Source organism: Macrosteles quadrilineatus, unplaced genomic scaffold, assembly GCF_028750875.1.
Source record: "Macrosteles quadrilineatus isolate MER2022 unplaced genomic scaffold, UCM_ALF_1.0 Scaffold_5__1_contigs__length_97177068, whole genome shotgun sequence".
NCBI lineage: Eukaryota > Metazoa > Arthropoda > Insecta > Hemiptera > Cicadellidae > Macrosteles > Macrosteles quadrilineatus.
In genome coordinates, this window is record NW_026542598.1 from 70,813,204 (window position 1) to 70,838,364 (window position 25,161).

At 36.8% G+C, this 25,161-nt stretch overlaps 1 protein-coding gene across 2 annotated transcripts in view; it reads left to right on the forward strand.

Annotated features, from left to right (window-relative positions):
- Nucleotides 1–290: 290 nt before the first annotated feature.
- LOC128994805 (discoidin domain-containing receptor 2-like) overlaps nt 291–25,161 on the forward strand; it is a 299,337-nt gene continuing 274,466 nt past the window's right edge. For both annotated transcript variants that reach the window (XM_054419592.1, XM_054419597.1), the window contains exon 1: nt 291–412. The gene's annotated coding sequence lies outside the window, so the exon portion shown is untranslated. The remainder of the gene's footprint in view (nt 413–25,161) is intronic.

Genomic DNA, 25,161 nt, shown 5'->3' on the forward strand with positions numbered 1-25,161 from the left:
CAACCAATAACGTAAAACATGTAGGCCTACATTACGGCAGTGCATACACAAACATCATATCCCTTTACACGTAGTTTTTACAGTTATTACCCACTCAAATCCCTCGTTTTACGGGTTTCAGGGGTAAGATGACACATAGCCCACACAGACGCATATGGTCGGATTATAATTCGGCCAGATTATAGTTCCACTGATCCATATACAACTGGGCATTAGAGTTAGTTGCGCGGGTTGCCGCGCCGCGCCGCTGGGTTCGGCGCGCCGCGCCGTCAGCCAGTCGTGTACCCGCCACCGCGCCGAGTGTAGTGCGTCGTCGGGCTCCGTGTAGCCAGTGTTTATAAACTATAAATTCAGTGCGATTCGGAGTGGATTGGAAATTGGATTTTTAGTGTTGTGATTGGACTTTTTCAAGGTATGAGTACGTCTTTATTTTTATATTATAGAAGTAAGTGTTTTTAAAATTAGATCAATACATTTGAATAAATAATTTATGTAGTTATTTAAAATTAAATTCAACAATAAGAATAGATTTCGATAATAAAATAGTTATAATGGTTTTTAAACATTTTAAAGTTATATACTGTAATACCGGTACCGTACCTTGAATAAAATTAATCAATAATTAATAAATACAATGTACCGGTACCTACCATAAATTTTATCTTAAGATATTGTCGACGGGACAAATTAATTAATTACGGAAAAACTTGTTAAAATTTTGATAATAATATTGATTGATTTTATAATATTAACTCCCATTACCCGTATGAAATCACCATAGTAATTTCAAACTTATTTCTTATGGACAATGTATTTTCAATTATATAATAAATTTGTCACAAAGTAAGCATTTAGTTGACACATATAAATCAATTTTGTGATTTATTAAAAATTATTTACCTTAATCATAACGGCATTCTCGTGCATAAAATGTGTACTTTTATATATCTCTTTAACTTTGCATGATTAATATATTTTAAAACGTTGTTTAAATTTGTTAAACATGTAACATTTGATGCATACAACCTATTTTATCATTCAATTGTGATAGCATATCTGTTGTATTAGCCTATATTTAAGATATTTGGTTGGATAAAAATATTTTAGCGCTGCTTTAGACTTACGGGAACCGACCTTTTAATCTTCGGAAAATATATATTGTATACAAATTTGTTATGCCGATTTTACTCGACATATTATTTCTACCGAGCTTTTGAACTTAATTGCCACTTAATCTGAATTTTAACATTATTCATATGATTGTATTATTCTGCTGGATAATAGACGACCACTCTATCTAGTCTTTATATTATAGCTTACGATTCAGCCTACTCTCGATGTGATGGAACAGCGATGATAATTATAATAGTGTTTGATTTAATTGGAAATGCTGGAAAATATTTTAGTATTCCTGTAAGTTATTTTGAAGTCGTCACAATTATGAATATGAAATCAGCCTATAACAGAATATAACATTTAGATATATTTTATACACACACCTAAATACGATAAATATGATAAAAAAACTGCCTTTGAGTTTGCACTTACAAGTATAAATTGCTATACTTTGTTAAATGTTGGTAACTAACTATCCATCAAATCAATAGTTATTATATAATACGAAGGTGCATTGACTGTAAAAGAACTCTCCGTCAAATAAATGGAAAAATAAAATAAGTAAATACTGAAAATAAAGCATGAAAATAATACATAAAACATAAAGTTTAATTATAAAAATAAGCCAACTGCCCGACTAAAAAGTAGTTAGGAAAGCCAAAGAACTCTTTTTCGTAGTAAATTCTTCTGAAGACCACCTTCCAATAACTCTGTCTTTTGGTTGAATAAATCCAATGTAGAAACATTACAGTTAACCCATGCCTACAAATTACAAATAATAAATATGAATCCAATGGTAACAGTTTGAGTCTGTGTGGAAAATTAACAAAAGTAAAATGCCTTTCTATTATTAATACATCCCACTCAATAATTAATTTTCAAATAAATTCGAATTTATTTAGAATATGTCAACGAATACTTTCCAAAAGGCTTTATAATCTTGACACATCGACGCAGTAACCAGAAGTACGTGTCAAAAATATCGGAGTAAATTTGTTTCTAGGTAAAGTAATAGGTAAAAAGTAATGTTCTCTCCATCCGGGAGCCGATATCGGAAATTGGTTCCAGATATCGGTTTGTGATAGCGTCTCATCACCAATCGCGGAACAAGTTTTATTATCGGAACCGATATCCATGTTGCTGAGGAGGCTGATTGGAGCGGCCAGAAGTTGGAAATCGGTTACAATCGAATTATCCTTGATGCAGCTGACACAATTTAATGTACCATAGATACATATTGTTGAGTAAAATGTATTTTTGGTTGTATAATTATATTATATGTGTTAAATATTCAATTTAAGTCTTCCTTATTTCTTGTATGAAACACGTTAGTATTTAAAACGTATAAAGGTTAAGTAAAATGTGTTTATGTATGCAATAATTTAATCCTTTATTAACTTTTTAAACCGAACATTAGGTCATAGGTTACAAATTGTAAAATGTATTTGAGGGCTTAAATCTAACTAAATGTTTACGACCAAACTGACTGGACAACCTTTCGTAAACTAAAGCATTCGTTAAGTCACACGAACCATAAAAATGCTCATAACTAAGATAGTACAATCTTTGCAGTGCAATAGCTCAAAAAAGGTGACTGTAGTTAGTCTATCAAAATGGGTATCTACTTTACTACCCTAAGTCTATGGTTTAATAAACTAATGTGGACCAAAAAACTTAGTGTTTAAGAGGGAGGATAACATAAGTTGCATGATTAAGGGATATTTACAAAAAAATGTTTTTACATAATATTAATATTGGTTGTTTTGGAATTGATTGATACAAATTAGAGAGAAAATATAATTAGTTATACAGTTTAACGAGACACATTTTAGCAATACATGACTCATAGATTTTGTGTTTTTTTTTTTACCTTCGACACAACTATATAATACAAGTCCGAGATAGTTTTCCTCATCCCTTCAGGCTAGACCGTGGGGTTGCTTTATCACAGATTCTTTGGGATTAGAACCCGGGACCTCAGGGACCGAAGACCCGAGCGATACCACTAGGCCAGCTCGCTCACCCAGTCATAGTAAACGTCCTACTAAAGATTTATGATACAAAATGTATGCTATGCTATGTTAACTTTTAAAAAAATAATAGACGTAGGTTGAAACATAAAAAAAATAAAAATTATAACACAATTGGTTCAAACTTAGAATTTTAACAAGCCATAATTGGAATGTTGAAAATACGCTTTTCCTCAGAGAGAAAACATAATTAGCTAGTTAACATAAAACTGTTGAGTGTACACTCTTTGAAGTCCGCCTGTTTGTGAAATCTCTAATAAACAACTCTGGTTTATTGTTTGAAATTTTTGCGAAATATAAAGCAGCTCACAGCTTTGCATTGATATTTAACATTGGCTCATCAGTATAAACATTAATATAAGTATATTTTCTATGCTACAAAATGTATTTAATGCATAACAGTAAACAAGAATCATCATTGCAAAGTTATAAGAGTTTAATTTAATTTAATTTTTATCAAATAGCAGTTTCTGAACACAAAAATATTTGTTCATAAAACAATAATAAAAGTAAGATCTTACTATTATCAGATGTGTTTGCAACTATATAATTAGAATATATTAAGAATATACTCGCTAGGGATAAAAATAAAATTATGAACTTAAATAAATATTATTTATTGAAATTAATAACTGATAATTGCAGAATTGAATGAGGGTTATACGAAAAACGGCAGTAATGTGGAATTTAGGTTGGTAAAATGAAAATGTTATTTGTTAGCTGGGTAGTTGAGGGGCCGATATGCCTGTCCCTACAATATATATTACGTACAATATACAGGGCTAGTAAAAAGTCTGGAGACCCCCTGTTATTTTTTTAACGACCCATACTAGAAAAACCAAACTCGGCACACCTTTATGGAATGCTATGAAGTACTTTTTGGGCATAACCGCCACTTGGTGTAGATCCCCAAAATGCCGCATTTTGGGGAAAACTCAAAAAATTCAAACGGTAAGACCCATCGAGTGGCCCCTCTTTTTAAAGGTCCTGATTTTAAAAGAAAACTTAAAACTCAAACTAGAGGTCTCTCTCTCTATCTTTACTCCGTAAAATATGACAGTTAATTAAAATCTTTAGAAATCAGAATTGACTTACAATTAAAAATCTAAAGATTTCAATTGACTGCCATATTTTACTGGGTTAAGATAGAGACCTCTAGTTTGCGTTGTTAGTTTTATTTTATCACGACCTTCAAAGTGAGCGGTCTTAAGTGATGGGGCTTAAAATTGTAAAATTTTGAGTTTCCCCCAAAATCCCCCATTTGGGGATCTACACCAAGTGGCGGTTATGCCTAAAAAGTACTTCATAACATGCCATAAAGTTGTGCCGAGTTTAGTTTTTCTAGTGTGGACAGTTAAAAAATTAACAAGGGGTCTCCAGACTTTTTACTACCCCTGTATATATGTGTCAGCTGGTTCAATCATAACAAATATTAGATAAGTTGTTGCTAGGATTAAACTAGACAAGCTGGCATTGATCATAAGATGTTTTTTTTATAAAATAGTCTTGGCAAAAGAAACTAGTGATATTAATCAGTAACAAAGTTACACAAGGAATTTTCCTCATATTACTCTCAATTTTATACAGTATTCATATTTGTTTTTAAACACACCGAAGCTGCGTCTTCATCAAATACAAATTATATAAACGATCTTAATCATCACATTACAATTGTTTGATCACTATCACTGTGAAATCAAAACATTTTTTTCCATTTTTTCTTTACTCTTGGCTTGGTTTAATAAACGAAATATTTTTAAAAATGGCATCATTAGATAGTAAATAATAAATAGTAATCTAATACATGAAATTATAAACCAAAACTACTATCCATCCAACACCTCTTTCCGCAAAACAACATTCAGTACAACTTTAAACCTCGTAAAAACAAGATGCACAACCAAGACGACAAGAATTGAAACAAATTTTGAAAGTGGGGTAACAAAAAATGAATATTCTCAGAACAACAGTTACAAGGAAATAATTTGTACCCGGGACTTGAGACGGACGTAATCCTGTTAACCAAAGATGTCTTGGAGCAGGTTTTATTCAAGACCGCTGCTGAGATTTATGTTACTGCTGTAGTGAGACGAGCTTTCTTGAGTTGTGTTTTTGGATTTTCTCAGCCCTCAGACGTGTCTCGCCCTAGGCCGATCATTTTTTCCCTCCCTTTTCCCCAGTTCCACCTTTATTGAATAGGTGGTTCAGTGAACAGGTATTTTAATATTTTTTACTGTTAATTTCATGTTGGTGTGTTCACGTTGGATTTAAAGCTTATTCGCTTTAGTCTGTATAGCTTTTTGTAACAGAACGCTCTAGATTGCATGGTTTCTAAAACCAAGCTTGAGTAAAAAAATTTAAAATCGCGAATTAAAAATAATACATGATACAAATTTATGTGGTTCCAATTTAATATCTCTCATTGCGTATAATTTTGTAAAAACGTTCAGAAGGGTTAGTAAATTTCAATTAAAATGTATTTAGTTTAATTTAAAAACGTTTTCTCGTTCTTCGCGTCATATTAAAGTACATTTTCCCCATATGATAAGCAATAAATACCATCTTCTCAACTCTTTCTTAAAATAATCGTCTGGAGACATCACATCATCGCAACTATTTCTTTTGATGGACAAGTTTACGTAAATGTATTATTCAATACACTTCATATATGCAATAGTTACAAACTAAAGTGCTACCCTTGGGGATCAAAGTTTTCCAGTTCAATTCTGAAGAAAATCAGTAGTTTTTTTTACTAGGCACATCCGCCCTAGCTCATTGGGCTTTGATAACATTATTCTGGCTAAAGAATCAACTGATTAGGCTATACACTGGTTATTTCGCTCCTTTGTGGAGATGGGGTTGAACTGGTTTTGCATATTTAGCTTAAAATACCTACACAGAATTTGTTGTTTAGTTATTTCGTAGTAATACATTAAAGTGATAATTAAAGCTATTTATTTTTTACAACAACATATAGCCTATATTACGTTTGTATGTCTGGGGCAATACCCCATAGCGTATTTATATAAACAAATTGCTGAGTGTAAACGCTATTGTATTATATTGGGGTTAAAATAAAAAGAGCTAAGAGCACTAATGTGTAACATTTATTCAATATCAGTTCTCGGTGTGTATTTGGAGCATTGATCCAGGAGCCTCAGGGTGTCAGATTTAATATTCACTTGAATAAACACGGTTTATTCATTTAAAAATCACTCGGTTTTCTAAACACCCAAAAGCGATACCCACAACATGTGCGCAGTGAACAGTAAATCCAAAACTGTATAGCTTCGAGTGGTAACTTTACTGCTGTTTGTAAAACAATAATATGTGTATGTACAATATTTTTTTATTACCTATAGTAGCCTGTGTTTGATTTAAAAAATAAGTTTATTAAAGATTTAAAGTTTAAATACTCGGATAATTTATTTAATTATATACATCTCACTTGTCTTTTCAATTATTGTTAGTTATTGTCATGATCATCAATTGAACTTAAGTTTGATTGAAGTCCACTTTATTTAGGCCAAACTACGAGGTGACTTTCCTTTTTGATCCTAATCAGAGCACTTTTGGTTGTTAAAATAAGTTTAGAATAGTTTTACCATAAATGTACTCAAAGTAACACCCATTAGGAATATCAATTGGAGATCGAAGAAGTTCTAAAATGCAGAGAAAGTTCTCCTCAATCAAGATGTCTGTCTCTTATAGTTTTTTAAATAAGCCTTAAAAATTAAGACAACCTGTCTCATAGCCCGGATATTAAATATCAAAAGCTCCAGATAAAAGACAGCTGGGTCCAGTTTCGAACCATAAAAAACTATTGCCTTTTCTCAGGATTGAACCACCGACCTTCTAATAACAAGGTGGTGAGTACTGTAAAAACTCAGCCAACCAACTGTGACGTAAAAAAATATTTTACAGTGTATCACAAGCTTTAAATATTCAGTATTGGGGGGGGGAGAAACAATTACTAGGAATCTAGGAAAAAACAAGCATTTTATTTTAATTAAGTTAATTCTTTAAAAGAATTTATAAATATTGCACATTCACGGTATTATATTACTAAACCATGTAATTCGTTGCCCGAGTAAATTTACTTACTGTAACAATAGGTTGTTTACTACAAACCTTCTCTAATAAGAGAAAAACATAAACTTTAATTTCCTTTTCGTTTGATTTTCTAAACAACGAAGAAATAAAGATTGTTGAAAGGGGCCACCAACCTAAAAAAATATTAAGTTTTTATCCAGTTCTTAACTTGATTGTGATCCAAACTACTATCGGTTTGGACTCAATGGTTTTATGGATGCATAATCATTTATTGTGTAAACGTTTATATAGGAATATACAGTGGCCATAGTATATGCAATTAATTGTTGTAAATGAGAAACTTAGAAGTTTGGCAATCACGTGACAGAGACAAGAGAAGTGTAAGTTTTGCTCTCTAGTGACGATGAAACATTACTCACTCTCGTTCAGTGAGTAGTAGAAACGACGGGCACCATTACTCTCTCAGACACCAACTCATTAGAGGCTGTCTCTCAGTGTTGTACTTACACTCAAACACTACACTTGAATGAAACTATATTACATAAAGTGTAGTACACAATCAAACGACATTACAATGAACATTACATTGGATGGAAAATATACACACAAGGTAGTAAGCTTTTGAGTTAAAACGCTGATTGAAAGGTCTTGCAGTTCATTTGAACACATAAAAGGTGATTAAAACAACACAACACATCTTTTAGTAGACTTGTGAATAAAAAAGACTCTGGCTGGGTAGCTGAGTGGTTAACCTTAGTGCTCGTTTAACAACAAAAGGTTGCTGGATCGATTTTGAGACAAGTCAGTAGCTTGTTGATAGACAGTTTAGGACTGTTTTTACAGTTTCTGTGCAGCTAAGTGGTTATAGTGTTCATTTAATCAAAGTTACACATATCATCTCACTTCATTCCACACTCCTACTTCTCTTACAAAAAAAATGTTATGTTTAACTATTTCAGTAATTTTAATTTAATATTGTGTTTTGTGTTTTTGAAGTATAAGAATAACTGATGAATAATATAAAATAACAGTCACAAATGTTTGTAAGTGAAAGCGAAACTAAAACGAGCCAACTTAAATAATCACTTAAATCACTTTAGTCCTTAGTGATAAAATATATTTCACTTGAAATTGCTCCTTTTCAAAGCTAGCATGTGGTATTTAGCATGCTCATGCAGTATGCAGTGCCTAGGCTAATTTAAACCAGACAAACATAAATACAGAGTAATTGGACTATCGTAGAGATCTGTTTGTGGGCCGAAGCGTGGGCCAGGTAGCAGTGGAGCATGGGTGGGTACATATTGTACCGGGTTGACCTTAGACCACCTGCCTTATCTGGTAAATAGGCACTTGCCGCGGTCGAGGAGAAAAGGCACTGAGAGCTTCCATAAACATAGTGATATGCGGGAAATGAGGTAAAGACGAGGGTGTGCTATGATAACGGCGGAGGGATAGGAATGACTTCCATGTATATAGGGATGCTATGTTAGGTAGATTTGACATGTGCATAAACATAGTGTTTGATAATTTTGCACAATTGAAGTCTTATACAGTTAGGGTATGATATGATAAAGGGGGAATTGGCACACAACCGTACATTTGGGATGTGATGTCACTTTGGTATGTAACGAGTTATTTTTCCTAGGGGGGTAAATATTTGCTATTTGGCCGCACACCGGTTGTTGAGGTAGGCAAGCGGCGGCGGCGAACCTGGCTAGCGCCCTTTGACCCGGCTTATCAGTGCCGATAAGCCTGGGATATCCTAGTTTCTCAGGATAGCCTAGGACAGACATTCGAGTCGTGGATCCCAGTGAGTGAGGATAGCGGGTGTCTAGTGAGACGTCCAGTGGTGTACGTAGAGAGGAGTGCTGTGGTGACATCGGTGTCGTGTGAGGTTGGTGCTCAAGGAGTGAGTGTCGGCATTCAAGTTGGGTAGTGAAACAGTGACCCACTTGGGGTGAGTGGACGACGTGTTATTATATTTTGGTTTAAGAGAGTTAGAGAGTTAGAGTTGTAACCGTGCTGGTCAAAGCCTGACGGTAGTTAGGATTTACAGGTGTCAGGAATAATATTAAAGTGTATTCCTGACGGTTCTGGGCAGGTGCTAGAGCGCAAATAATATAATTTATTTGACTGTAGTAGATATTATTTTGCGTTGTACCTAGAGTTAGTTATATTACTAATAACTCTGAGGCCCGACAAACCTAGGCTGCACGATTTAGCGTGCGTAGTTGGAAGCACGAGGCCAGTAGGCTAGTAGCTAGTTTTATTAGCCTATTAACAGAAGCCCGGCTAAGCAATATAACGTGGATATAGTAGCAGTAGTGGTAGTAGCAGTAGGGTTGGTATTGATTAATCATTTAATTATTTTAATTTAACCTGAACAGCTTGCTTAGTAATCCAACACGTTAGCTTGGTAGCTTGGATAGCGGAGTACCGGCTATCAGATAATATTATTTATCTAGTGTTTGGAACGTATTTAATATTTATTTATCTGCTACTAAGTAGCTCAATATTTTAATAGTGCAATTGCCATTTAGTTTTGCTTGTTTGGCTTGGTATTTATTGAGACCAGCTACTAGTGGTGTAGTCACTCTACCTAGAGTGTACTACTTGTATATTATTATGTGGTACGATTATTGAGTGAACTGTTTGATTCTTAGCTTGGGCATTAGAGTTGTGTATTGGATTATAGTGGCCTAGTAGACCCCGCCTGGTGATAACACGCGTTGTGGTTTTTATTGGCAAGTCGTCGTGTAACTCACCGTGTTTTAGGCACTCTGGGCTTAACTATTGGATAGTTAGGACGAAGCCCGAGTTGCGTAGTCAGCAACGACCCCCTAGGAGTGTGGAGAATCGGCGTAGGCCTGGTGGTGATTATTGCACGTTTGTTGTGGTGACTTGTTTTTGACTTGTTCACAGTGCCCGTGTATGAGCCAGTCCTATACCGGTTAGACCCGGCTTTTGGCCTAGTGGTTTCCCTGACCTTATCGCAGACCCTGGAATTTTACCCAGCCATTGTAGGCTGAGCTATCCCCGGCAAACGGCGACGACTGCACTTATTTGTAATATTTTTCCAGTGCAGAAAATTTCGTCGCAAGATGGCGCCCGAACAGGGACTGAGGTTGGCAGTGGTGCTGAGTTGCTGACGTATTAACGGCGCCCGAACAAAATAATTTTATTTGTGCAGATTTGCTGCGGACTTGTGCAGATTGGCTGCGGACCTGAGCTGTTGAGCAGAGTTTTAGGCAGACCTGCTGTGATTTTATAGTCGGTTGGGTAGGCCTAACCTGTTTTCTGTTACAGCGTGGTGTGTTGTGAACCCTAATTTATTTAGTGGTTGTATACATAGATATTAGTTGGGAAATATAATTTTGCTAATTAATTGAGCTTTAGTCTTGAATATTATTTGAGTGAGAACCCTTATTGTGTATTTGTGGTTTGACTTTCACACCTATAATTGGTTTGATTTAATAGTACGGTGTTAAATAGATTTTAATCGGTTTCGCTCTTATTTTTGCGGATTAGTCGTGGTATTTGAATTGTAAATATGGTTGTGACTACGAGTACGACGTCTGTGCTGGGCGGTACGCCTATTACGTCTGCTATTGTTACGACTAGTTCTGGGGTTAGCTCCGAACTGTCGGTGATGACGACGTCGTCATTGTGGCCTGCGTCTTCGCCTGTTTGGCCGACTATTTCATCGGTCGTGGCTACGACGGTGACAACTTCTTTGACCTATTCCGCGCCAGCGACTATGTCCTTGGGGTCGCAGCCCCGGGACGGTCGCGTGGGTTGGATATATGACCTCTCGAAAGGGGAGCTCATGAGGACGATGGACCAGTATGGTTTGGTGACCACTGGGACTTCTGCTGAATTACGGCAGAGATTTTCGTCGTTTTGGAAGCAGCGGAATGCCCGTCGGTACAGCGATGATAGGCTGTGTACAGCTGGGGCTGCTGCACCGACATATTTACCGCCCGCTACTACAACTGTGGAGCTTCCTGACCCCCAGAGAACCGTACCTCAGGTACTGGGTAATACGGAATCTAACCAACTTAGCAGGGAGTTAGAGGCGGTCAGAGAGATTCTTGGGTTGTCTTTGGAGACTGATACCCGGACTCTTCGAGAACAACTTGCATTGGTGGTGCGACAGGCGAGGGGCTCGCCGAGTAATGAGGTCGGCTATGGGTTCGGAAGACCCGCCAACCCTACGTCCCCTGTTGTGGCTGCTCCAATGCCTACCTTTGGGTTACCTAGTAGACCCGAGGGATGGCAGCGGCCCAATGATAGTTCTGAGAGACCAGCCCGGCCTTCTAGCTTGGAGCTGCCACGGGGCTCGGATATGCTCTCAAATGAGGCCAGCAGGGTGGAGCCAAAGAATTGCTCCAAAGTATGCAACACGGTACGGAAGTGGGGTTTAAGGTTTGATGGCCGACGAGACCCTGTGTCGTTCCTGGAGCGCCTTGAAGAGCTGATGGTCTCGTACTCTATAACATCAGAGGACCTGCTCAGAGCGCTGCCGGAGCTGTTGCAAGGCTCAGCGCTTCTATGGTACAGGAATTGCAAGGAGCTCCTGTATTCCTTTGAAGCTTTCCGGCGTCAGTTTGAAATCCAGTTCTTCCCACCAGGATATTGGAGGAACTTGGATGAGGAGATCCGGAAAAGGACACAGGGTGAAGGCGAGCACATCCGGGACTACGTTATTGCCATAAGTACCTTGCTTAGGCGTAGCGGTACGTTGTCAGAGCATGGTAGATTGGACTTGATCTACAACAACATGCGACCAGAGTACAAACTCATGGTGCGACGGCGGGACTTCCGCAATCTGGCCGAGATGGTTGAGTTGGCCGAAGATTACGAGGCCTATCTGCGAGAGAAGGCAGCCTTCCGGCCTCCACCTTCACCGAACGTAGCGCTGGTTTTGGAAACCGCCTACGCACCCAAAAAGAAGGCGGAGAAGCGCTCCGAAACTGCCGCAGTCGAGAAGCGGAGTTTCGAGAGACCATCTCCGGCAGCTGAGTCGCTTGGGCGGGTGGCTTCGAAGTTGGATCGGGTCCACGGTCAACGGTCCGTGACAGCAGCTAGAGCGCCTGAGGGTCCAAAGGGGACGGTGAAATGTTTTAGGTGCCAGGAGATTGGTCACTTTGCCCGAGAATGTGGTAAACCAAGGACCGTCTCCTGTTATGGATGTGGCAAACCCGGTTTGACGGTGAGTCAGTGTGGATGTCGGGCGGGAAACGGCAGGCCAGCTCAGACATCAGGAGGTCAACTGGGCAAGGCCACCCAAAACGAACGACCTCAGAAGAGTGGTCCGAGTGGCTCGGAAAACTAAACAGCCTGGTTGGTGGAGTAGACGAGAACCGGCTGGTTTCGGAGACAAGGCCCTTTGTTGAAGTTGTGCTGATGGGCAGCGTTTTTAAGGCGTTATTGGACACTGGGTCCGTAGTTAACCTGGTTGGGCGAGAATTCGCCGATCATCTTCAACGCCAGGGGGTAGAACCTTTTAAGAAACCCTCTCCTCTGAGGATGGCAGATGGGTCGCGGTCTAGGGCCGAGTATTCGTTCCGATTGGCAGGGGAGGCTGCGGGAAGACGGTGGGTTGGAGACGCCTTGTACGTTCCCACTCTTACCACGGATATGATTTTGGGTATGGATGTCATACGAGATCTCGGACTTGTGACGGTCGTGACGGAGGTGATAAGAATGGGCGTGGGTGATGACTGTTCTGGCCAAGGTTGCCGCATGGACAGTGTCAAAATTGGTGAAGAAGACCCCGAAGGCCCTTGCAATGGAAATCCCCGTCTGGTTCCTGATGCCAAATCATTCAGCACCATGTTGGCTGGTAGTGGCGAGTAGAAGAGTTTTTCTTTGTTTTAATTTTGAGACCTGTGGTGTAGGGTTCACCATTGGGTTAGGGGTTGGAGTATTTTGTTTTGGCCGGAGTTCAAAGATTTTTTTTTTCTTTTTGGCCGTTTTCTTTTTTTTCATCCCGATGTAAGTGGGGGATGTAACGAGTTATTTTTCCTAGGGGGGTAAATATTTGCTATTTGGCCGCACACCGGTTGTTGAGGTAGGCAAGCGGCGGCGGCGAACCTGGCTAGCGCCCTTTGACCCGGCTTATCAGTGCCGATAAGCCTGGGATATCCTAGTTTCTCAGGATAGCCTAGGACAGACATTCGAGTCGTGGATCCCAGTGAGTGAGGATAGCGTGTGTCTAGTGAGACGTCCAGTGGTGTACGTAGAGAGGAGTGCTGTGGTGACATCGGTGTCGTGTGAGGTTGGTGCTCAAGGAGTGAGTGTCGGCATTCAAGTTGGGTAGTGAAACAGTGACCCACTTGGGGTGAGTGGACGACGTGTTATTATATTTTGGTTTAAGAGAGTTAGAGAGTTAGAGTTGTAACCGTGCTGGTCAAAGCCTGACGGTAGTTAGGATTTACAGGTGTCAGGAATAATATTAAAGTGTATTCCTGACGGTTCTGGGCAGGTGCTAGAGCGCAAATAATATAATTTATTTGACTGTAGTAGATATTATTTTGCGTTGTACCTAGAGTTAGTTATATTACTAATAACTCTGAGGCCCGACAAACCTAGGCTGCACGATTTAGCGTGCGTAGTTGGAAGCACGAGGCCAGTAGGCTAGTAGCTAGTTTTATTAGCCTATTAACAGAAGCCCGGCTAAGCAATATAACGTGGATATAGTAGCAGTAGTGGTAGTAGCAGTAGGGTTGGTATTGATTAATCATTTAATTATTTTAATTTAACCTGAACAGCTTGCTTAGTAATCCAACACGTTAGCTTGGTAGCTTGGATAGCGGAGTACCGGCTATCAGATAATATTATTTATCTAGTGTTTGTGGTGGTCTTAGTGATTACTAAGTAGCTCAATATTTTAATAGTGCAATTGCCATTTAGTTTTGCTTGTTTGGCTTGGTATTTATTGAGACCAGCTACTAGTGGTGTAGTCACTCTACCTAGAGTGTACTACTTGTATATTATTATGTGGTACGATTATTGAGTGAACTGTTTGATTCTTAGCTTGGGCATTAGAGTTGTGTATTGGATTATAGTGGCCTAGTAGACCCCGCCTGGTGATAACACGCGTTGTGGTTTTTATTGGCAAGTCGTCGTGTAACTCACCGTGTTTTAGGCACTCTGGGCTTAACTATTGGATAGTTAGGACGAAGCCCGAGTTGCGTAGTCAGCAACGACCCCCTAGGAGTGTGGAGAATCGGCGTAGGCCTGGTGGTGATTATTGCACGTTTGTTGTGGTGACTTGTTTTTGACTTGTTCACAGTGCCCGTGTATGAGCCAGTCCTATACCGGTTAGACCCGGCTTTTGGCCTAGTGGTTTCCCTGACCTTATCGCAGACCCTGGAATTTTACCCAGCCATTGTAGGCTGAGCTATCCCCGGCAAACGGCGACGACTGCACTTATTTGTAATATTTTTCCAGTGCAGAAAATTTCGTCGCAGGTACAGGGAGAATAGAGTTGGGTTAGTTTATACATAGGACGTGATGACTTAGCGGTTAGGAAGTTTGTTCAACCATTATCGAACTTTGGTTTAAGTTACCAAAATGTTATTAGATAAGGTAATGATTCAAATACTCTCAATGTTGTTTTTCTACGTAAGTACATAAGTTTTCTTCGATAAAATGTGCATTGAGGAAAGGTTTAGGAGAATTTAGTATAGTGATTCCATTATCTAAGGATATAATAGATTACCATTGACAATATATAATTCAGTTTTCGGTGATATCTAATTTGGTAGAATTATAATTTGATAATATATATAGTCATTAAATTCTTATGGTATGTAAAATTCACCCAAATGGGGTATTTCAATTTAAAAAAGGTATCCTCGTCCAGAAGAACTCCTAGTTAAGTAGGTTTTTGGGGAAGTTTGTAACTAATTATCGCGACCAGTTTTTAAATGGCAAAAATAATTTTGGAATTACACAACACTCCAAATTCCTTACATGCAAAAAGTTTCTGAGTAAACAAAACTTCGGAGATCAACCCAAAATGTACTGCGTATAAAAACCTACTCTAATCACTACTTTTGCTTGCACATCAAATATAAACAAATCACCCTATTTTAATCTCTTAGATATTTACGTCGACAAAACACCAATTAAAATACACTTCTAGGACAATCCAGGATCACAACCTAACTCTAAATTACTGTTATGACTGCATCCAGTAATTTACTACTATCCTCAGCAGTAAAATAAATCCTAATCTCGGAGAAGTGAGCGATTCGGCGGCAAGCTCATTCTAATGGCGCTTAACAATGAAACACGGCTGACCGTAAATTCCCGCCAGCGGTTATAAAGCGCGGGTATTTACGGTCAGGCGTGGTTTTAGTTTCAACTTTGGATGGCAAAAAGAGCTGTTAAAAGTTGGCAACAAGTGAGTGGGTATGTGGCGTTATTGTTGGTAGCAATTAAAGTGAGAGCGCAGTTGGAGCCTTTGTTTGTAGCTGTATTTACATCCCTCGCCGAACAGCTGATTGGCCATAGCTGAAAACTGCCAACTCGTTTAATTCGCGGACGGTAAATATTAACGAGTTTTAATTTACGCCGGGTTAATTTGAAGTCGTGTTGGGGTTTGTTTGAATGTTCGTGACAATGTGTCTTGATTAAATTGAATGTTTAATGATTGAGGGACAATAATATATCGTTAAGGTGAGTGCAATTAGTGCAATTAGGCTTCCATTGTTAGCTAATGGCTGGGAAACCTATGGTACACATTATACACTACAATTTTGTACATGTGATATTGTAAAAACAAAATTTGACCAAATTAATAACATAAAAATTTATCTTTTGGAAACATATACATTGCGAAAAGTATTAAAAATTATGCATTACATATTTGAACTATTTACTTCACTTTCCGCCTCAAAATTTCAAAAATTGCAATGTATAAAAAATATAAAAATCCACCATTGCAGTAAAATCTTTCGCGATTAAGTTTTCACAAAACACAACATTTATCTGACTTTTTTTAACATTAAAACTAATTAATATTTTTCAATTTTATCAAGGCAGAATGATGTTAATTGAAAAATAAAACTTGCTTCTTTAAAGTACTACTAATTTGAAAATCCATTTTGTTTGTTGCAGTAACAAATCTTCATCAACAGAAACCGAAAGAATTGTTAAGTAGAAACAAAGTTAATTATTTTTCCTCATTACATGCTCTTTGTATTATACGATAATTCTACAACTCTATACATTTACACTTAGTGTTTAGTTTAGTATTTAAATTTAATGATTTAAGTTGTAATTATGTAGGGAATTTGTATAAAAGTACCAATAAAGGTTTTTTAGTTGATTAAAAATTAAAATAAATGAAACGAAATATAACCGAGAGGTTAAAGAGCAAAAATAAATAGTACTATACTATCTTTTTTGTCGTAAACTATTAATAGAAAACGTTAATTGTTTATACTTTGAAAGTTTAAATCTCATCTCAAATAACACAATTAAATTTCAAAGCTACATTTTACAGCTATATTTTCATATTCCAGTTACTTTGAACCGTTCCAGCGTTTCGATGAATTTCTAAGCCAATGTTCATCAACAGTTCGTAGAAAATGATTTTTTAACTTCAAACGTCAGCATTATGCATATATATTATCCGCTCCAGTTACAAATCTAGTTCCATAACCAGTGTTTCGATGTCTTACCAACCCATTTCTCGTTACAGTTCCTTGAAATCGATTTTTGTTTCAACTTCAAACGTCAGCATTTTGCAGTTACGTGTACTCATTCCAGTTACAAAGAGCCGTTCCAAAGTCAGTTTTCCAATTTTATTCAAAACTATCTCTATTTAACAGTTCTTAGAAATTGATTATTGTTAACAATTCAAACGTCAGTATTTTGCAGTTGCAGTTACATTTACTCAATTCCAGTTACAAAAATCCGTTCCAAAGCCAGTGTTCCAATTTTATATAAAACCATCTCTCCTAAACAGTTCCTAGAAATCGATTATTGTTCCAACTTCAAACGTCAGCATTTCGCAGCTACATTTATTCGTTCCAGTTACAAAGAGCCGATCCAAAGCCAGTGTTAAATATGTTACATATAAAACCATCTCTCGTTAACAGTTCCTAAAGAACGATTATTGTTTCAAATTCAAACGCCAGCATTTCGCAGCTAAATTTATTCGTTCTAGTTACAAAGAGCCGTTCCAAAGCCAGTGTTACATATAGAACCATCTCTCGTTAACAGTTCTTAGAAATCGATTATTGTTCCAACTTCAAACGTCAGCATGTCACAGTTACATTTACTTGTTCCAGTACCAAAGAGTCGTTCAGAGACCAGTGTTCCGATGTGTTACCAACCGTTTCTCGTTATCGCTCGCAGGACCGACTCTATGTTCACGCCAAGTTCCCATTAAACAGCATTACCCGACACAAATCGCTTTTTAAACGTGGCAATTTCCGCGTTCGCCGAGTAACAGCTACTTACTACCGCGTATTGTGTATTTACGAGTCCGCCGTCTGTACACGGCGGAGCAAAATAGGTCGCTTAAATCGTTTCGTGGACATGTAAATTGTATGTGACGTTGTGAGAAAATGCAAAAGAAGAACAACACCAATGTTTTGTTATCCAAATGTGTTTAAGATGCTAGTGTCAAATCGTTATCGCAAAAATCCATAATCCAATGGTATATCTCGGAGTATAATGCTATGTAAAAATATAGACATGAATTATCATTAAAAACAGGTAAATTGCACAACATAAGATAGAGTCTCAACCCCATGTTATATAATGAGAAATAAATCTGTTGGTAATAAATTAACTATATGCATGTATACACAACAATTGGTGAGTCCGTGCGATGAACTTTGGCAATGATGCCGTAGGTTCTGGTACCTGCCACTACCCTTGATCAGTACAGTTCACCCTTGTACTATACCAGCTCACCCCTTGCGTTGCTGGTACGTACTAATCACAGGCCTCTGTGGCTCATGTAGAAGAGCAAATGCAAGATAAAAGAGTGCGCCAACCTCTAAAAGTTTCAACACACGGACCAATGCCTTAACATTAATGTTATTTGTTTAAGATTGATTCCTTCTTCCAATACAAGTATACCCTGTATACCCTCAACATTCTCTCTTCATCTTGAGTTTGTACGTTATCAGATGATCCTGAAGGAAAGTGTTTCCTGTCTGAGATCGTTAACACGTCTACACGTTTACTGCAGGCTTCGCCGAAAGGTTCGATTCCGCAACAGTTTACACGATCTGTAAACTTTACGATGCAATACGCCGCTGCGACAAACATTCCTGCCATGTTATATCTTGCGCAACTCCGCATTCCGTACAAAAACTATCAGAATGTGGTTGTGATTGGGTATTTCATCTGTCAATCTGTCGAATTCTCATAATGTTTCAGGGGGGGGGGGATTTGGGTTAATTAGACTTCAAACGTGGTTATACTGGAATTCAAAGTGCAACTGTATATTTGTTTTGCGGTTGGTGCGAAGAAATAAAGGTTGTACAATGTTGCTGACTAAATCAATTTTGGAATCATCATCCTAATAAATCAGCGGAAAAAAGGTTCAATATATATTTTCATCGCATACATAGATGTATTGATATAGTGTCACTTTACTATTACACTTACTTAAAAACGGTCTTATAAAATTCAACAAATTACTTCTTAAATTTAAATTTGTTCTGATTTTATGTTCCCAACAGTGCAACGCAGGGTCAAAGACCCATATAAACAAATTTAAGGCTGAAATATTAACGGCTAAAGCTGAAGAATTATAGCAACTCCTCCACTATAGAGAACAGCTGTGGCTTCGTTTGGGTTATATTTTATGGGCACTCTTAAATCGCTGGATTCTACTGTTGAGCATGATATGATGTAAACTGAGTGTAAAGTACTACAGTAGACCCTAAAAATCGGACTTATGTGGAAGATGGCTAATCCAGAATCAAAATCCGTATTTCCTGTTTATTTATACAGCTTTGTCTTCACATTTTAACTAGCTGCTGATTTAAAGTTCTATGGACTAAGCTCATGACTTTAGAACAATTAGAGTTTGATTTTGGTTGTGTGTAAAATATAAAATATAATACTATGTAGATACTTGAGATTTGTAATGTTTTTTTCAACAAAAATTGCATTTAATTGTAATCAGTTAAATACAATTTTACAACATTTTCATATTTCCCTTACATTGCTACTGAATCCCCCCAAACTTCACGTCTTGAACCTTCATCCAACTTCACAGGAAGTCAATGCAAGATACGGACCCCTTCACCGTAGGTGCGGAAGTCTTACCTTATCACTGATAAGCCCACTTCCGCTAAGATTATCACCACAAACACCATTATCTGTGAACTAATTGATTTGTTATCCAATGTTGGTTTAGAACTCCCAAACACTCGGCAATTACAATCATAAGCGCCGCCGATACAAAGCTAGAAAGCGTTAATGTTTGGGCTGGGTTCATCCACTCGCTTATCACCTAGTTACACACAATTGATCTTGTGTTTGGATCTGGAGGAGGTTATTGAGGGGTTATAGCTTGGGCTGATAGTATCTAGTTTATATTGGTGTTTGAGGAACTATTGTGGAAATGTTACATCATGATCATGTTTTGTGATCTGCAGCCCTCAACTTGTCCTCGGGGTTGATAAAGTACCCGAAACATCACAAGATTAGGCCACAAATTTAGCCTAAGCTGGAAAATCACAAAATAAAATTACACAGAGTAATCAAAATACGAAAAAAACACTGAACAAAGTAAACGATTAGCGTGTAGTAAACACTTACTTATCGTCTATTTATAAATAAGCATAATTAAATCGTCTCTTCAGGATCGTTTTGTTATTTTTTAGGAACTCTCTCACTTGAATACTAGAGATAGAGATTATAATTTAGATCATAACAAATTGTCTTTCACTAAAGTAACGAAAAGTTTCCACAACAACCACATGAACTTACCATGCCAAACAAGAATTTTGTATGTTTTTAGGTTTTTAAAGGATCTTCCAAATCACTCTTTTCTGTTTGTAGACAAAACATACTTTATTCCTTAACTATCAATTTATCTATCATGGGCAAATTGTATATATACATATCAAATATAACACTCACTAGGAAGGGAGTTAAAATACTTTTATGATAATATTGAGTTACAAAAGTTTGATGGAGTTGTAACAACCCGACCAAAATGAAGAGGCGAGCGAAGTTAGTAAGATTTTAATGAGGTAAACAAGGTTCTCATTCCACTTCACGCAGAAAATTATAATCTAGTGTAGTTTAGTTTTTAATTGGCTTATACAAATAATAAAGGTCCTTATCAAGACACGGAAAACACGAAATTAATATTATTTGATTTAAGTTCGTGTTTAGTGGTCGTGAGTCTTTATTTTTGTTGGTTCCGATAATTTTTTCATTATATATTTTTGGGACGTTAAAACTGTGTTCAAGTTGAATGTTCATTCAATATGAGTGTGGAATGGAAGATAATCATAAAGATTTTTACTGAACAAGATGAAATATGTTTTTTTTTTGTGCCAGAACTTGTTTATGAAATCTTTATGATGTTTAAAGGGTTGTAGTGGATGTTCCTCATCGCTAATTGTGTAAAACATACGTTTACAATCGTTTGGGGAACTTAACTTAATGTAAACCCTTTTTTTAAGCACACACCATTGGCCTTATGAAGTGGAAACGGCTACCTTAACGAAAACAACCTTTTACGATCATTTAATCGCAACTAGAACAACTTTTACTTTAACCTAATATAAATATTTACACCTACACGACTCATCGCGTAGAAGGTATCAACAGGTTCTTCTTGCTACAAATGTCCAGAACGATAAGACTACGAACGAATGAAGTGGATAGCGGAAGGCGGAGTACAAGTGTTAGGACAGAACAGAACCAGAGAACAGAAAACAGATGCGGTCCAGTCCAGATTGCCGGACACTTGTCCGTGGCAATAACAATAATCGTCCCACCCTCCTCGACATTAACACTTAGACACTGTAGTTTAAGTTTGTCCCACGAATTGGTCTACATGGAAAGCAGTTTCCGTGGGAAACAGTGTTGGACAAAAACCATCTAAACTACCTAACAAAAGGTCAACGCTGGATGGTAAAAATACCAGAGTTTGGACTCAACGGTGTCAAAACATAAATAAAATAGTCTTACAGTATCTCAAACCACACGTAAGTAAAAATGTAATTCTACAAACCGAATTCAAAACAAAAGGTTGGTAAAAGTGGATCCCTAATTACAGGGATACGAATATAACGTGAAGACATTTTATATTTAGTCCGTAAATGAATAAATAAAATAAATTTTATGTTGCTCTATAAATCTTCTGTAGAAAAAGTGCTCTCAATGTGATATCACGAGCTAAATATCACGTCCCAATACGACGTTATTAATTCTGTTTGTACAAGGGATTCTAGAAAACAGTGATTTAAATAAATAGATTATTTTGTTTTGTTTAGAAAAGTAGGCAAAAATAATAATAATATTGATTATAGTAAAATTCCTGAGATATTATTGACAAACTATTTACACTCAGATGAATTCATATATTTATTTACTCCTACAACATCTTTGATAGGCACGAAAACGTACTAAGATAACATTGTGACTTGGAAACAAAAATATTGTCTATACCAATTTCAATTCACTATATAACATGTATGTAGATATAGTATGGTTACATGTATATAGTCACTCATTTTTTTATTTTTCCAACAAAACATAACACTCTGCATTAACTTAACAAACCCTACTATCATATGTAAACAGGTATTCACAATTCAGGTTACAATTTTCAAAGCTGTTTACAAACTTTAGCGGTGTTTCAAACGATAATCCCTGTTTAAACACTGCCGGAGTCATAGTCGGAATTGTTTTACTGGAGATCAGACAAAGCCAAAGCCAGTAATCGTCTTACGAGTTTAACAGTCTTTGGTGGTAATCCTCGCCTCCCACCGTCTACGTGGTCTTGTTCAGTCAATACCACGTACTTAAACAAATAATGGGGACGTGGGGGCCGAGCTTTGCTAGGAGAAAACATACATTGCATCCCACTTATTACATGTTGTACTTATCTCTCGCTGTCCGAACAATTACTCTTCCTGGATTTAAAATGGGGCGTGGGGCCGAGCTTTGCTGGGGGAAACCATACTGAATTATTATATTGCATCCCACTTTATTACATGTTGTACTTATCTCTAGCTGTCCGAACAATTAATCTTTCTGGATTTAAATATATTTTTTATCCACCACAAATGACATGTTTGATTAATCTTTTAGGAAAACCTCCATCTTATTGGTTTACAAACATTTTCGTAAATGCCTAATCAATCCGTATTGTCTTTTAGTACATTTTAAAACTGTGTTGTATGTTTACCTAAAGCCCAGTTTTTAAAACATCATTTTATCATCTTAAATGTGGCAATTGTTTGTTTTGGAAATAATAATTTTGTAAGAGAAATATATTTTTTGTGAACGTAAAATTTTTGTTAACACACGAAATTGTTAACGTTTTCCAAGTTGAAAAAACTAAAATACGAATTTTATTTTTTATGTTGAGACAAAATCATCTTAGCTTAATTTTGGTTCAGACTTAAAATCAAAAATATCGACTAGTTTTTCCTATGGTAAAACAATATACCGATATATTCTCACTAAGTTCTAAGTTATATCATTCACTAAACAGTTATTGATACCTACTGGTGGTAATACTAAACAGGACTGAATATATTCCATGATATTTTTAAAACAATTAATCCAAGCTGAACTCATCAGTTCAAATTTAAAGAAACGTAAAACCCAAACGGACGTAGAAAGGAGACATGGCTGATTAGAAGCGACCGGTACAAAATGCAACCGATTCTAAAGATTTATTTTGGACGCGTTGAAATCAATAATGCATCACAAAATATTGCCCTCTCCGTGTGAATAACGACCGTGTATTCTGAGGCCTATGCGTCACAAGATCTACAAACAACGCTGTGTTCGGAGCTGGAGATTAAAAGATGACCGACTATGCTAATGTGTTGGGACAGGTGTTTGGTGCAACTAACGTAGAGTAAGAACCAACGAGGGAATCGATTTTCTGACGGGATTTCCCATAATTGGTTTTCAATGTTTTAAAGTATAAAAGTTTTTAGTTTTGCAGGTGACAAACTCTAAAGAAAATCATATAACTGGAACGGAACGTATGAATTTTACACCGTCGTTGTTTTTTTTAGTTTAGAAATATTTCGTTGCAAAAATAATTAACAAAGGTTGCCATTCAAATAAAATTTAATGTAAATGTAATTTTTATTTTATCTAAACATCCTATATACTGTGTTACAGGCAAGCATGTTTCTAGAAACCCTTTTTTCTCACCTCGTGTGCATCACAGGGTAAATCTACGCATACTGTGAGAAAGATACTTTCCTGTAGGAGTGCAGAATCTCTTAAATTTAATTAAAATAGACTAATAAACACAAACACATAATTTAAATTAAAAAAAAAAACTAATATGGGCCTAATGGGTTGCCATGCTGGTGACTAAATAACAACGAAATATACACAGAAAATCAAAACAAATTGAAGAAATTCCCATCACATGTTTTATTTACAGCGTGGGGTGAAAATAGAGAAGTCTATAAATTACGCATTTTAGTCGGGTTTTCGACCACTAGACGACCTCTAGTAATAATCAAATTATAACATTTTGGGTAAAAATAAAGCACTACCAACTACATCAAAGATAATACTGATGATTATAATTCTAATTGTATAAGAACAATTTAATAATTATAAAACACTACCGAACACATCCAAGATAATGTCAACCATCGTAATCTCAATCGTTAAACTTACATTTTCATATTCTTAACGAATACCTCATAAAAAAAACTCCACATTTTTCTATGAAAATACATATACATTAAAACCCACCAAAGAAAAAAAAATCCACATCTGACAATATCAATGTCACTTTCATTTTCACAAAGCCTCTTCAAACACAGATCCCTGCGGAGATATTCCATCTGCGATGTGTGAAATTAGTCCTATTCAGAAATGTAACGTCATTCGGGCAGCGGCGCATTGTTATGAAGGATATTCGAATTTACATTCCCATTGTAACACATTCGCATTCCTTCCTCCAATATTAGGCAGCCATATTGACACACTGGACATTTCAGACAATACTTGATATATTCCTCGTCTTTCCGTCACGGTTGTCACACGGACATCTTTCACGTTTTGTTCCACTTTCAATACGTCGTTTTCACTTATTTCATCTCTTAATTGGGTTGAATTAGTTAACTGGTGTATCGTAATTAGTGGTAAGTGTCGATTTCCAATCCAAGAGGGAATTATTCATCAGTGGGAAAAACTAATCCACAAGTGTGTCCAAAACCTTTTCAAATCGTAAGCTCTAATGTGAAGCTGTTTTGGCTATATTTTTTTGTATCGCGAAAATCGCCACGATACGCCATGGACGTCTGCTAAATGTTTGTTTACTAACCACCTAATATCGAATCGGCATCATCTGGGATTCTTGTAGCAAGAGCTTTGACTGCCTTTGATCGTGTCTTTTATCTCGTGAAGACGAGATTTCCTGAGATGACGTCATCTGTTGTTTGTCAACAAGTGATAATATGTTTTTCGGTTAACCTTATGACTTATAAGTTTGTTCTGATGTGTTTTCTGTTGGTAAATATGAGTAAATAGTAGGTGTTGTATCTGTTTTTTTTTTTTACATAGAGAAAAACTGTAGGCTACTATCCTTTTCTTGTGGAAGATATGGTTTAGATTTTAGACCTAGTGCATTTGAGTGGCATGAAGACAACTTATTTCGAATCATTTCAAGATTTTTCAAGATAAGATTTTCAAAATTTGCATGCTTACAAACAAATGTGTGTTGTAAAAACAAACAACACTAATATTGATGAAAGAATTT